Source organism: Triticum aestivum, chromosome 3D, assembly GCF_018294505.1.
Source record: "Triticum aestivum cultivar Chinese Spring chromosome 3D, IWGSC CS RefSeq v2.1, whole genome shotgun sequence".
Taxonomy (NCBI): Eukaryota; Viridiplantae; Streptophyta; class Magnoliopsida; order Poales; family Poaceae; genus Triticum; species Triticum aestivum.
The window spans coordinates 79,755,656-79,768,799 of record NC_057802.1 but is presented as its reverse complement, the minus strand read 5'-3'; positions in this window follow the sequence as shown (position 1 = coordinate 79,768,799).

The following is a 13,144-nucleotide window of genomic DNA, read 5'->3' as shown; positions in this document are numbered from 1 at the left end:
GTGCTGGCCTTCTTAAGGCAAACTTGTCTAACTTATGTCTGTACTCAGATATTGTTGCTTCCGCTGACTCTTGTGTATTCGAGCTTATGTATTCGAGCCCTCGAGGCCCTTGGCTTGTAATATCAAGCTTGTATTTTTTTTAATTTGTGTCTAGAGTTGTGTTGTGATATCTTCCCGTGACTCCTTGATCTTGATTGTACACATTTGCGTGTATGATTAGTGTACGATTGAATCGAGGGCGTCACAGTATGTTTTGGTGATCAACTTGCGAGTTCCGTGACCTCGTGAACTTATGGATAGGGGTTGGCACACGTTTTCGTCTTGACTCTCCGGTAGAAACTTTCGGGCACTCTTTGAAGTACTTTGTGTTGGTTTGAATAGATGAATCTGAGATTGTGTGATGCATATCGTATAATCATACCCATGGATACTTGAGGTGACATTGGAGTATCTAGGTGACATTAGGGTTTTGGTTGATTTGTGTATTAAGGTGTTATTCTAGTACGAACTCTTGAATAGATCAATCAGAAAAAATAACTTTGAGGTGGTTTCGTACCTACCATAATCTCTTCGTTTGTTCTCTGCTATTAGTGACTTTGGAGTGACTCTTTGTCGCATGTTGAGGGATAGTTATATGATCCAATTATGTTATTATTGTTGAGAGAACTTGCACTAGTGAAAGTATGAACCCTAGGCCTTGTTTCCTAGCATTGCAATACCGTTTGTGCTCACGTTTATCATTAGTTACCTTGCTATTTTTATATTTTCAGATTACAAAAACCTATATCTACCATCCATATTGCACTTGTATCACCATCTCTTCGCTGAACTAGTGCACCTATACAATTCACCATTGTATTGGGTGTGTTGGGGACACAAGAGACTCTTTGTTATTTGGTTGCAGGGTTGTTTGAGAGAGACCATCTTCAACCTACGCCTCCCACTGATTGATAAACCTTAGGTCATCCACTTGAGGGAAATTTGCTACTGTCCTACAAACCTCCGCACTTGGAGGCCCAACACGTCTACAAGAAGAAGGTTGCGTAGTAGACAACAATCTCTTTTCCAGCGCCATTGCCGGGGAGGTGAGTGCTTGAAGGTATATCTTTAGATCTTGCAATCGAATCTTTTAGTTTCTTGTTTTATCACTAGTTTAGTTTATAAAAGAAAACTACAAAAAAATGGAATTAAGGTTGCCTCGTATGCTTCATCTTTTTAATGTCTTTCGTGAAAATGATGGGAAGGAAAATTGTGCCCAAGTACTAGAAGAAGAATTACATAGAATGCTTGGCATAAAATATATGAATGATGAGCATGATTGCAATGTTGTTAGTATGAATTCTTTGAATACCCATGATGCTAATGATATGCAAAGCCACGAGTTTGGGGATGCTATGTTTGATGAAGATGATATGTTTTGTCCCCCAAGTTTTGATGAGCAAATTTATTATGATGAAAGCATGCCTCCTATTTATGATGATTATATTGATGAAATTGGGTTTGGAAGAGTGTCAACTTTAGGAAGTAATGATCCCACTATTTTGGAGGGTGTTGAATCTTATAATATTTATGAAAGTGGATTTGGAGAGGTCATGACTTTATTTAGTGATGAATCCACTATTTCGAAAGAGGTTCCAATTGATTATGAGAACAAAGTTGCTATCTATGATGATTATTGTGATGACTTGTATGCTATTAAGAATAATGATAACCATGAAACTTGTCATCATGATTTTAGTTTTCAATTGGATTATGCCTCACATAATAGTTATTTTGTTGAATTTGCTCCCACTACTATTCATGAGAAGAAATTTGCTTATGTGGAGAGTAATAAAAATTCTATGCTTGTGGCTCATGAAAAGAATGCTTTATGTGATAGTTATATTGTTGAATTCATTCATGATGCTACTGAAAATTATTATGAGGGAGGAATATATGCTTCTACATATTGCAATAATATCAAGTTTCCTCTCTATGTGTTGAAAATCTTGAAGATTTGCTTGTTTTGCCTTCCTATGCTAGTTGATTATTGTTCCCATAAGTTGTTTGCTCACAAAATCCCTATGCATAGGAAGTGGGTTATACTTAAATGTGTTAGTAATATGCTTCATGATGATCTCTTTATGTTTCAATTCTTATCTTTTAGGCGAGCATCATTGAAATCATCATTTCTAGCTAAAAGGCATTAAACAATAGCGCTTGTTGGGAGGCAACCCAATTTTATTTTTGTTCTTTGCTTTTTGCTCCTGTTTAGTAATAAATAATTCATCTAGCCCTGGTTAGATGTGGTTTTATGTTTTAATTAGTGTTTGTGCCAAGTAGAACCTTTGGGAAGACTTGGGTGAAGTCTTTGTGATCTTGCTGTAAAAAATAGAAACTTTAGCGCTAACGAGATTAGCTGCCATTTTTTACTAGAGAGTGCTTTTAGGTTGATTCTTTTTGCAGATGATTAAAAGACAAATTCCTCAGGTCCACCAATTTATTTCAGAATTTTCGGAGTTCCAGAAGTATACGTTTGATACAGATTACTACAGACTGTTCTGTTTTTGACAGATTCTGTTTTTACACCAATATAAATAAAGAATGAGTTCACAACAGTACCTAAGTGGTGGTTTTATTTTCTTATACTAACGGAGCTTACGAGTTTTCTGTTGGGTTTTGTGTTGTGAAGTTTTCAAGTTTTGGATAGAGATTCGATGGACTATGGAATAAGGAGCGGCAAGAGCCTAAGCTTGGGGATGCCCAAGGCACCCCAAGGTAATATTCAAGGACAACCAAAAGCCTAAGCTTGGGGATGCCCCGGATAGCATCCCCTCTTTCATCTTCGTTCATCGGTAACTTTACTTCGAGCTATATTTTTATTCACCACATAATATGTGTTTTGCTTGGAGCGTCATTTTATTTTCTTTTGTTTTGCTTGCTGTTTGAATAAAATACCAAGATCTGAAATTCTTAAATGTTAGAGAGTCTTCACATAGTTACATAATTATTCAACTACTCATTGATCTTCACTTATATCTTTCGGAGTAGTTTGTCATTTGCTCTAGTGCTTCACTTATATCTTTTTAGAGCACGACGGTGGTTTTATTTTGAAGAAATTGTTGAACTCTCATGCTTCACTTACATCATTTTGAGAGTCTCTAAACAGCATGGTAGTTTGCTTTGGTTATGAAACTAGTCCTAATATGATAGGCATCCAAAGATGGGTATAATAAAAACTTTCATATAAAGTGCATTGAATACTAAGAGAAGTTTGATACTTGATAGTTGTTTTGAGATATAAAGTTGGTGATATTAGAGTCGTGCTAGTTGGGTAATTATGAAATTGAGAAATACTTGTGTTGAGGTTGGCAAGTCCCGTAGCATGCACGTATGGTAAACGTTGTGTGACAAATTTGAAGCATGGAGTGTTCTTTGATTGCTTTCCTTATGAGTGGCGGTCGGGGACGAGCAATGGTCTTTTCCTACCAATCTATCCCCCTAGGGGCATGCGTAGTAGTACTTTGCTTTGAGGGCTAATAAACTTTTGCAATAAGTATATGAGTTCTTTATGACTAATGTGAGTCCATGGATATTATGCACTCTCACCCTTCCATCATTGCTAGCCTCTTCGGTACCGTGCATTGCCCTTTCTCACCTTGAGAGTTGGTGCAAACTTCGCCGGTGCATCCAAACCCCGTGATACGATACGCTCTATCACACATAAACCTCCTTATATCTTCCTCAAAACAGCCACCATACCTACCTATTATGGCATTTCCATAGCCATTCTGAGATATATTGCCATGCAACTTTCCGCCGTTCCGTTTATTATGACACGCATCATCACTGTCATATTGCCTTGCATGATCATGTAGTTGACATCGTATTTGTGGCAAAACCACCATGCTAATTTTTCATACATGTCACTCTTGATTCATTGCATATCCCGGTACACCGCCGGAGGCATTCACATAGAGTCATATTTTGTTCTAAGCATCGAGTTGTAATTCTTGAGTTGTAAGTAAATTAAAGTGTGATGATCATCATTATTAGAGCATTGTCCCATGTGAGGAAAGGATGATGGAAACTATGATTCCCCCACAAGTCGGGATGAGACTCCGGACGAAAGAAAAAAAAAGAAAAAGAGGCCAAAAGAAAAAAAGAGAATGCCCAAATTAAAAAAATTAAAAAATGAGAGAAAAAGAGAGAAGGGACAATGTTACTATCCTTTTTCCACACTTGTGCTTCAAAGTAGCACCATGATCTTCATGATAGAGAGTCTCTTATTTTGTCACTTTCATATACTAGTGGGAATTTTTCATTATAGAACTTGGCTTGTATATTCCAATGCTAGGCTTCCTCAAAATTCCCTAGGTCTTCGTGAGCAAGCAAGTTGGATACACACCCACTTAGTTTATTTTGATGAGCTTTCATATATTTATAGCTCTAGTGCATCCGTTGCATGGCAATCCCTACTCCTCGCATTGACATCAATTGATGGGCATCTCCCTAGCCCGTTGATTAGCCGCGTCAATGTGAGACCTTCTCCTTTTTTGTCTTCTCCACATAACCCCTATCATCATACTCTATTCCACCCATAGTGCTATGTCTGTTGGGGAACATAGTAATTTCAAAAAAAATCCTACGCACACACAAGATCATGGTGATGCATAGCAACGAGAGGGGAGACTGTTGTCTACGTACCCTCATAGACCGAAAGCGGAAGCGTTAGCACAACGCGGTTGATGTAGTCGTACGTCTTCACGTTCCGACCGATCAAGTACCGAACGAACGGCACCTCCGAGTTCAGCACACGTTCAGCCCGATGACGTCCCTCGAACTCCGATCCAGCCGAGTGTTGAGGGAGATTTTCGTCAGCACGACGGCGTGGTGACAATGATGATGTTCTACCGACGCAGGGCTTCGCCTAAGCACCGCTACAGTATTATCGACGTGGACTATGGTGGAGGGGGGCACCGCACACGGCTAAAAGATCAAACGATCAATTGTTGTGTCCTTGGGGTGCCCCCTGCCCCCGTATATAAAGGAGCAAGGGGGGAGGTGCGGCCGGCCAGGGAGGACGCGCGCCAGGAGGAGTCCTACTCCCACCGGGAGTAGGACTCCCTCCCTTCCTTGTTGGAATAGCAGAAGGGGAAAGAGGTGGAGGAGAGGAAGGAAAGGCGGGGCCGCCCCCCTCTCCTTGTCCTATTCGGACTAGGGGGAGGGGCGTGCGGCCCTTGCCCTGGCCGCCTCTCCTCATCTCCACTAAGGCCCACTATGGCCCATTAACCCCCGGGGGGTTCCGGTAACCCCTCCGGTACTCCGGTAAAATCCCAATTTCACCCGGAACACTTTCGATATCCAAATATAGGCTTCCAATATATCAATCTTCATGTCTCGACCATTTCGAGACTCCTCGTCATGTCCGTGATCACATCCGGGACTCCGAACAACCTTCGGTACATCAAAACATATAAACTCATAATATAACTGTCATCGAAACTTTAAGCGTGCGGACCCTACGGGTTCGAGAACTATGTAGACATGACCGTGACACGTCTCCGGTCAATAACCAATAGCGGAACCTGGATGCTCATATTGGCTCCCACATATTCTACGAAGATCTTTATTGGTCAGACCGCATAACAACATACGTTGTTCCCTTTGTCATCGGTATGTTACTTGCCCGAGATTCGATCGTCGGTATCTCAATACCTAGTTCAATCTCGTTACCGGCAAGTCTCTTTACTCGTTCCGTAATACATCATCCCGCAACTAACTCATTAGTTGCAATGCTTGCATGGCTTAAGTGATGTGCATTACCGAGTGGGCCCAGAGATACCTCTTCGACAATCGGAATGACAAATTCTAATCTCGAAATACGCCAACCCAACAAGTACCTTCAGAGACACCTGTAGAGCACCTTTATAATCACCCAGTTACGTTGTGACGTTTGGTAGCACACAAAGTGTTCCTCCGGTAAACGGGAGTTGCATAATCTCATAGTCATAGGAACATGTATAAGTCATGAATAAAGCAATAGCAACATACTAAACGATCGAGTGCTAAGCTAACGGAATGGGTCAAGTCAATCACATCATTCTCCTAATGATGTGATCCCGTTAATCAAATGACAACTCATGTCTATGGCTAGGAAACATAACCATCTTTGATCAACGAGCTGGTCAAGTAGAGGCATACTAGTGACACACTCTGTTTGTCTATGTATTCACACAAGTATTGTGTTTCCGGTTAATACAATTCTAGCATGAATAATAAACATTTATCATGATATAAGGAAATAAATAATGACTTTATTATTGCCTCTAGGGCATATTTCCTTCAGTCTCCCACTTGCACTAGAGTCAATAATCTAGATTACACAGTAATGATTCTAACACCCATGGAGCCTTGGTGCTGATCATGTTTTGCTCGTGGAAGAGGCTTAGTCAACGGGTCTGCAACATTCAGATCCTTATGTATCTTGCAAATTTCTATGTCTCCCACCTAGACTAAATCCCGGATGGAATTGAAGCGTCTCTTGATGTGCTTGGTTCTCTTGTGAAATCTGGATTCCTTCGCCAAGGCAATTGCACTAGTATTGTCACAAAAGATTTTCATTGGACCCGATGCACTAGGTATGACACCTAGATCGGATATGAACTCCTTCATCCAGATTCCTTCATTTGCTGCTTCCGAAGCAGCTATGTACTCCGCTTCACACGTAGATCCCGCCACGACGCTTTGTTTAGAACTGCACCAACTGACAGCTCCACCGTTCAATGTAAACACGTATCCGGTTTGCGATTTAGAATCGTCCGGATCAGTGTCAAAGCTTGCATCAACGTAACCATTTACGATGAGCTCTTTGTCACCTCCATAAACGAGAAACATATCCTTAGTCCTTTTCAGGTATTTCAGGATGTTCTTGACCGCTGTCAGTGATCCACTCCTGGATTACTTTGGTACCTCCCTGCTAAACATATAGCAAGGCACACATCATGTCTGGTACACAGCATTGCATACATGATAGAGCCTATGGCTGAAGCATAGGGAACATCTTTCATCTTATCTCTATCTTCTGTAGTGGTCGGGCACTGAGTCTTACTCAACTTCACACCTTGTAACACAGGCAAGAACCCTTTCTTTGCTTGATCCATTTTGAACTTCTTCAAAACTTTGTCAAGGTATGTGCTTTGTGAAAGTCCAATTAAGCATCTTGATCTATCTCTGTAGATCTTGATGCCCAATATATACGCAGCTTTACCGAGGTCTTTCATTGAAAAACTCTTATTCAAGTATCCCTTTATGCTATTCAGAAATTCTATATCATTTCCAATCAGCAATATGTCATCCACATATAATATTAGAAATGCTACAGAGATCCCACTCACTTTCTTGTAAATGCAGGCTTCTCCAAAAGTCTGTATAAAACCAAATGCTTTGATCACACTATCAAAGAGTGTATTCCAACTCCGAGAGGCTTGCACGAGTCCATAAATGGATCGCTGGAGCTTGCACACTTTGTTAGCTCCCTTTGGATCGACAAAACCTTCCGGTTGCATCATATACAACTCTTCTTCCAGAAATCCATTCAGGAATGCAGTTTTGACATCCATTTGCCAAATTTCATAATCATAAAATGCGGCAATTACTAACATGATTCGGACAGACTTAAGCATCGCTACGGGTGAGAAGGTCTCATCGTAGTCAATCCTTGAACTTGTCGAAAACCTTTTGCAACAAGTCGAGCTTTATAGACAGTAACATTACCGTCAGCGTCAGTCTTCTTCTTGAAGATCCATTTATTCTCAATTGTTTGCCGATCATCGGGCAAGTCAACCAAAGTCCACACTTTGTTCTCATACATGGATCCCATCTCAGATTTCATGGCCTCAAGCCATTTCGCGGAATCTGGGCTCACCATCGCTTCTTCATAGTTCATAGGTTCGTCATGGTCTAGCAGCATAACCTCCAGAACAGGATTACCGTACCACTCTGGTGCGGATCTTACTCTGGTTGACCTACGAGGTTCAGTAACAACTTGATCTGAAGTTCCATGATCATCATCATTAACTTCCTCACTAATTGGTGTAGGCATCGCAGAAACCGGTTTCTGCGATGAACTACTTTCCAATAAGGGAGCAAGTACAATTACCTCATCAAGTTCTACTTTCCTCCCATTCACTTCTTTCGAGAGAAACTCCTTCTCTAGAAAGATTCCGAATTTAGCAACAAAAGTCTTCCCTTCAGATCTGTGATAGCAGGTGTACCCAACAGTCTCCTTTGGGTATCCTATGAAGACACATTTCTCCGATTTGGGTTCGAGCTTATCAGGTTGAAGCTTTTTCACATAAGCATCGCAGCCCCAAACTTTAAGAAACGACAACTTTGGTTTCTTGCCAAACCACAGTTCATAAGGCGTCTCCTCAACGGATTTTGATGGTGCCCTATTTAACGTGAATGCGGCCGTCTCTAAAGCATAACCCCAAAATGATAGCGGTAAATCAGTAAGAGACATCATAGATCGCACCATATCTAGTAGAGTACGATTACGACGTTCGGACACACCATTACGCTGTGGTGTTCCGGGTGGCGTGAGTTGCGAAACTATTCCGCATTGTTTCAAATGAAGACCAAACTCATAACTCAAATATTCTCCTCCACGATCAGATCGTACAAACTTTATTTTCTTGTTACGATGATTTTCAACTTCACTCTGAATCTTTGAACTTTTCAAATGTTTCATACTTATGTTTCATTAAGTAGATATACCCATATCTGCTCAAATCATCTGTGAAGGTGAGAAAATAACGATATCCGCCACGAGCCTCAATATTCATCGGACCACATACATCTGTATGTATGATTTCCAACAAATCTGTTGCTCTCTCCATAGTTCCGGAGAACGGCGTTTTAGTCATCTTGCCCATGAGGCACGGTTCGCAAGTACCAAGTGATTCATAATCAAGTGGTTCCAAAAGTCCATCAATATGGAGTTTCTTCATGCGCTTTACACCGTTATGACCTAAACGGCAGTGCCACAAATAAGTTGCACTATCATTATCAACTCTGCATCTTTTGGCTTCAATATTATGAATATGTGTATCACTACTATCGAGATTCAACAAAAATAGACCACTCTTCAAGGGTGCATGACCATAAAAGATATTATTCATATAAATAGAACAACCATTATTCTCTGATTTAAATGAATAACCGTCTCGCATCAAACAAGATCCAGATATAATGTTCATGCTTAACGCTGGCACCAAATAACAATTATTTAGGTCTAAAACTAATCCCGAAGGTAGATGTAGAGGTAGCGTGCCGACCGCGATCACATCGACTTTGGAACCATTTCCCACGCGCATCGTCACCTCGTCCTTAGCCAATCTTCGCTTAATCCGTAGCCCCTGTTTCGAGTTGCAAATATTAGCAACAGAACCAGTATCAAATACCCAGGTGCTACTGCGAGCATTAGTAAGGTACACATCAATAACATGTATATCACATATACCTTTGTTCACCTTGCCATCCTTCTTATCCGCCAAATACTTGGGGCAGTTCTGCTTCTAGTGACCAGTCTGCTTGCAGTAGAAGCACTCAGTCTCAGGCTTAGGTCCAGACTTGGGTTTCTTCTCCTGAACAGCAACTTGCTTGCTGTTCTTCTTGAAGTTCCCCTTCTTCTTCCCTTTTCCCTTTTTCTTGAAACTGGTGGTCTTATTGACCATCAATACTTGATGCTCCTTTTTGATTTCTACCTCCGCAGCCTTTAGCATTGCGAAGAGCTCAGGAATCGTCTTATCCATCCCTTGCATGCTATAGTTCATCACGAAGCTCTTGTAGCTTGGTGGCAGTGATTGGAGAATTCTGTCAATGACGCTATCATCCGGAAGATTAACTCCCAGTTGAATCAAGTGATTATTATACCTAGACATTTTGAGTATATGCCCACTGACAGAACTATTCTCCTCCATCTTGCAGCTGTAGAACTTATTAGAGACTTCATATCTCTCAATTCGGGCATTTGCTTGAAATATTAACTTCAACTCCTGGAACATCTCATATGCTCCATGACGTTCAAAACGTCGTTGAAGACCCGGTTCTAAGCCGTAAAGCATGGCACACTGAACTATCGAGTAGTCATCAGCTTTGCTCTGCCAGACGTTCATAACTTCTGGTGTTGCTCTTGTAGGAGGCCTGGCACCTAGCGGTGCTTCCAGGACGTAATTCTTCTGTGCAGCAATGAGGATAATCCTCAAGTTACGGACCCAGTCCGTGTAATTGCTACCATCATCTTTCAACTTTGCTTTCTCAAGGAACGCATTAAAATTCAACGGAACAACAGCACGGGCCATCTATCTACAATCAACATAGACAAGCAAGATACTATGAGGTACTAAGTTCATGATAAATTTAAGTTCAATTAATCATATTACTTAAGAACTCCCACTTAGATAGACATCCCTCTAATCCTCTAAGTGATCACGTGATCCATATCAACTAAACCATGTCCGATCATCACGTGAGATGGAGTAGTTTCAACGGTGAACATCACTATGTTGATCATATCTACTATATGATTCACGCTCGACCTTTCGGTCTCCGTGTTCCGAGGCCATATCTGTTATATGCTAGGCTCGTCAAGCTTAACCTGAGTATTCCGCGTGTGCGACTGTTTTGCACCCGTTGTATTTGAACGTAGACCCTATCACACCCGATCATCACATGGTGTCTCAGCACGAAGAACTTTCGCAACGGTGCATACTCAGGGAGAACACTTATACTTTGGTAATTTAGTGAGGGATCATCTTATAATGCTACCATCAATCAAAGCAAGATAAGATGCATAAACGATAAACATCACATGCAATCAATATAAGTGATATGATATGGCCATCATCATCTTGTGCTTGTGATCTCCATCTCCGAAGCACCGTCATGATCAACATCGTCACCGGCGCGACACCTTGATCTTCATCGTAGCATCGTTGTCGTATCGCCAATCTTATGCTTCTACGACTATCGCTACCGCTTAGTGATAAAGTAAAGCATTACAGGGCGATTGCATTGCATACAATAAAGCGACAACCATATGGCTCCTGCCAGTTGGCGATAACTCGGTTACAAAACATGATCATCTCATACAATAAAATTTAGCATCATGTCTTGACCATATCACATCACAACATGCCCTGCAAAAACAAGTTAGACGTCCTCTACTTTGTTGTTGCAAATTTTACGTGGCTGCTACGGGCTTAGCAAAAACCGTTCTTACCTACGCATCAAAACCACAACGATAGTTTGTCAAGTTGGTGCTGTTTTAACCTTCGCAAGGACCGGGCGTAGCCACACTCGGTTCAACTAAACTTGGAGAAACTGACACCCGCCAGCCACCTGTGTGCAAAGCACGTCGGTAGAACCAGTCTCGCGTAAGCGTACGCGTAATGTCGGTCCGGGCCGCTTCATCCAACAATACCGCCGAACCAAAGTATGACATGCTGGTAAGTAGTATGACTTATATCGCCCACAACTCACTTGTGTTCTACTCATGCATATAACATCAACGCATAAAACCAGGCTCGGATGCCACTGTTGGGGAACATAGTAATTTCAAAAAAAAATCCTACGCACACACAAGATCATGGTGATGCATAGCAACGAGAGGGGAGAGTGTTGTCTACGTACCCTCGTAGACCGAAAGCGGAAGCGTTAGCACAACGCGGTTGATGTAGTCGTACGTCTTCACGATCCGACCGATCAAGTACCGAACGCACGGCACCTCCGAGTTCAGCACACGTTCAGCCCGATGACATCCCTCGAACTCCGATCCAGCCGAGTGTTGAGGGAGAGTTTCGTCAGCACGACGGCGTGGTGACGATGATGATGTTCTACTGACGCAGGGCTTCGCCTAAGCTGAAGGAAATATACCCTAGAGGCAATAATAAAGTATTATTTATTTCCTTATATCATGATAAATGTTTCTTATTCATGCTAGAATTGTATTAACCGGAAACATAATACATGTGTGAATACATAGACAAACAGTGTGTCACTAGTATGCCTCTACTTGACTAGCTCGTTAATCAAAGATGGTTATGTCTCCTAGCCATAGACATGAGTTGTCATTTGATTAACGAGATCACCTCATTAGGAGAATGACGTGATTAACCGGACCCATTCCGTTAGCTTAGCACCCGATCGTTTAGTATGTTGCTATTGCTTTCTTCATGACTTATACATGTTCCTATGACTATGAGATTATGCAACTCCCGTTTACCGGAGGAACACTTTGTGTGCTACCAAACGTCACAACGTAAATGGGTGATTATAAAGGTGCTCTACAGGTGTCTCCAAAGGTACTTGTTGGATTGGCGTATTTCGAGATTAGGATTTGTCACTCCGATTGTCGGAGAGGTATCTCTGGGCCCACTCGGTAATGCACATCACTATAAGCCTTGCAAGCATTGTGACTAATGAGTTAGTTGCGGGATGATGTATTACGGAACGAGTAAAGAGACTTGCCGGTAACGAGATTGAACTAGGTATCAAGATACTGACGATCGAATCTCGGGCAAGTAACATACCGATGACAAAGGGAACAACGTATGTTGTTATGCGGTTTGACCGATAAAGATCTTCGTAGAATATGTGGGAAACAATATGAGCATCCAGGTTGAGCTATTGGTTATTGACCGGAGAGGTGTCTCGGTCATGTCTACATAGTTCTCGAACCCGTAGGGTCCGCACGCTTAACGTTACGATGACAGTTATATTATGAGTTTGTATGTTTTGATGTACCGAAGGTTGTTCGGAGTCCCGGATGTGATCACGGACATGACGAGGAGTTTTGAAATGGTCGAGACATAAAGATTGATATATTGGACGACTATATTCGGACACCGGAAGTGTTCCGGAGAAGTTTCGGATTAAACCGGAGTGCCGGAGGGTTACCGGAACCCCCCGGGGAAGTATTGGGCCTTAGTGAGCCTTGAGGGGAGAGAGAGGGCAGCAGCCAGGAGGTGGCGCGCCCCCTCCCATGAGGAATCCTAGTTGGACTAGGAGAGGGGGGCGCATCCCCTCTTTCCCTCTCCCTCTCCCTCTCTTTCCTTCCCCCCCCCCCTCTTTTCCTAGTTGGACTAGGAAAGGGGAGTCCTAC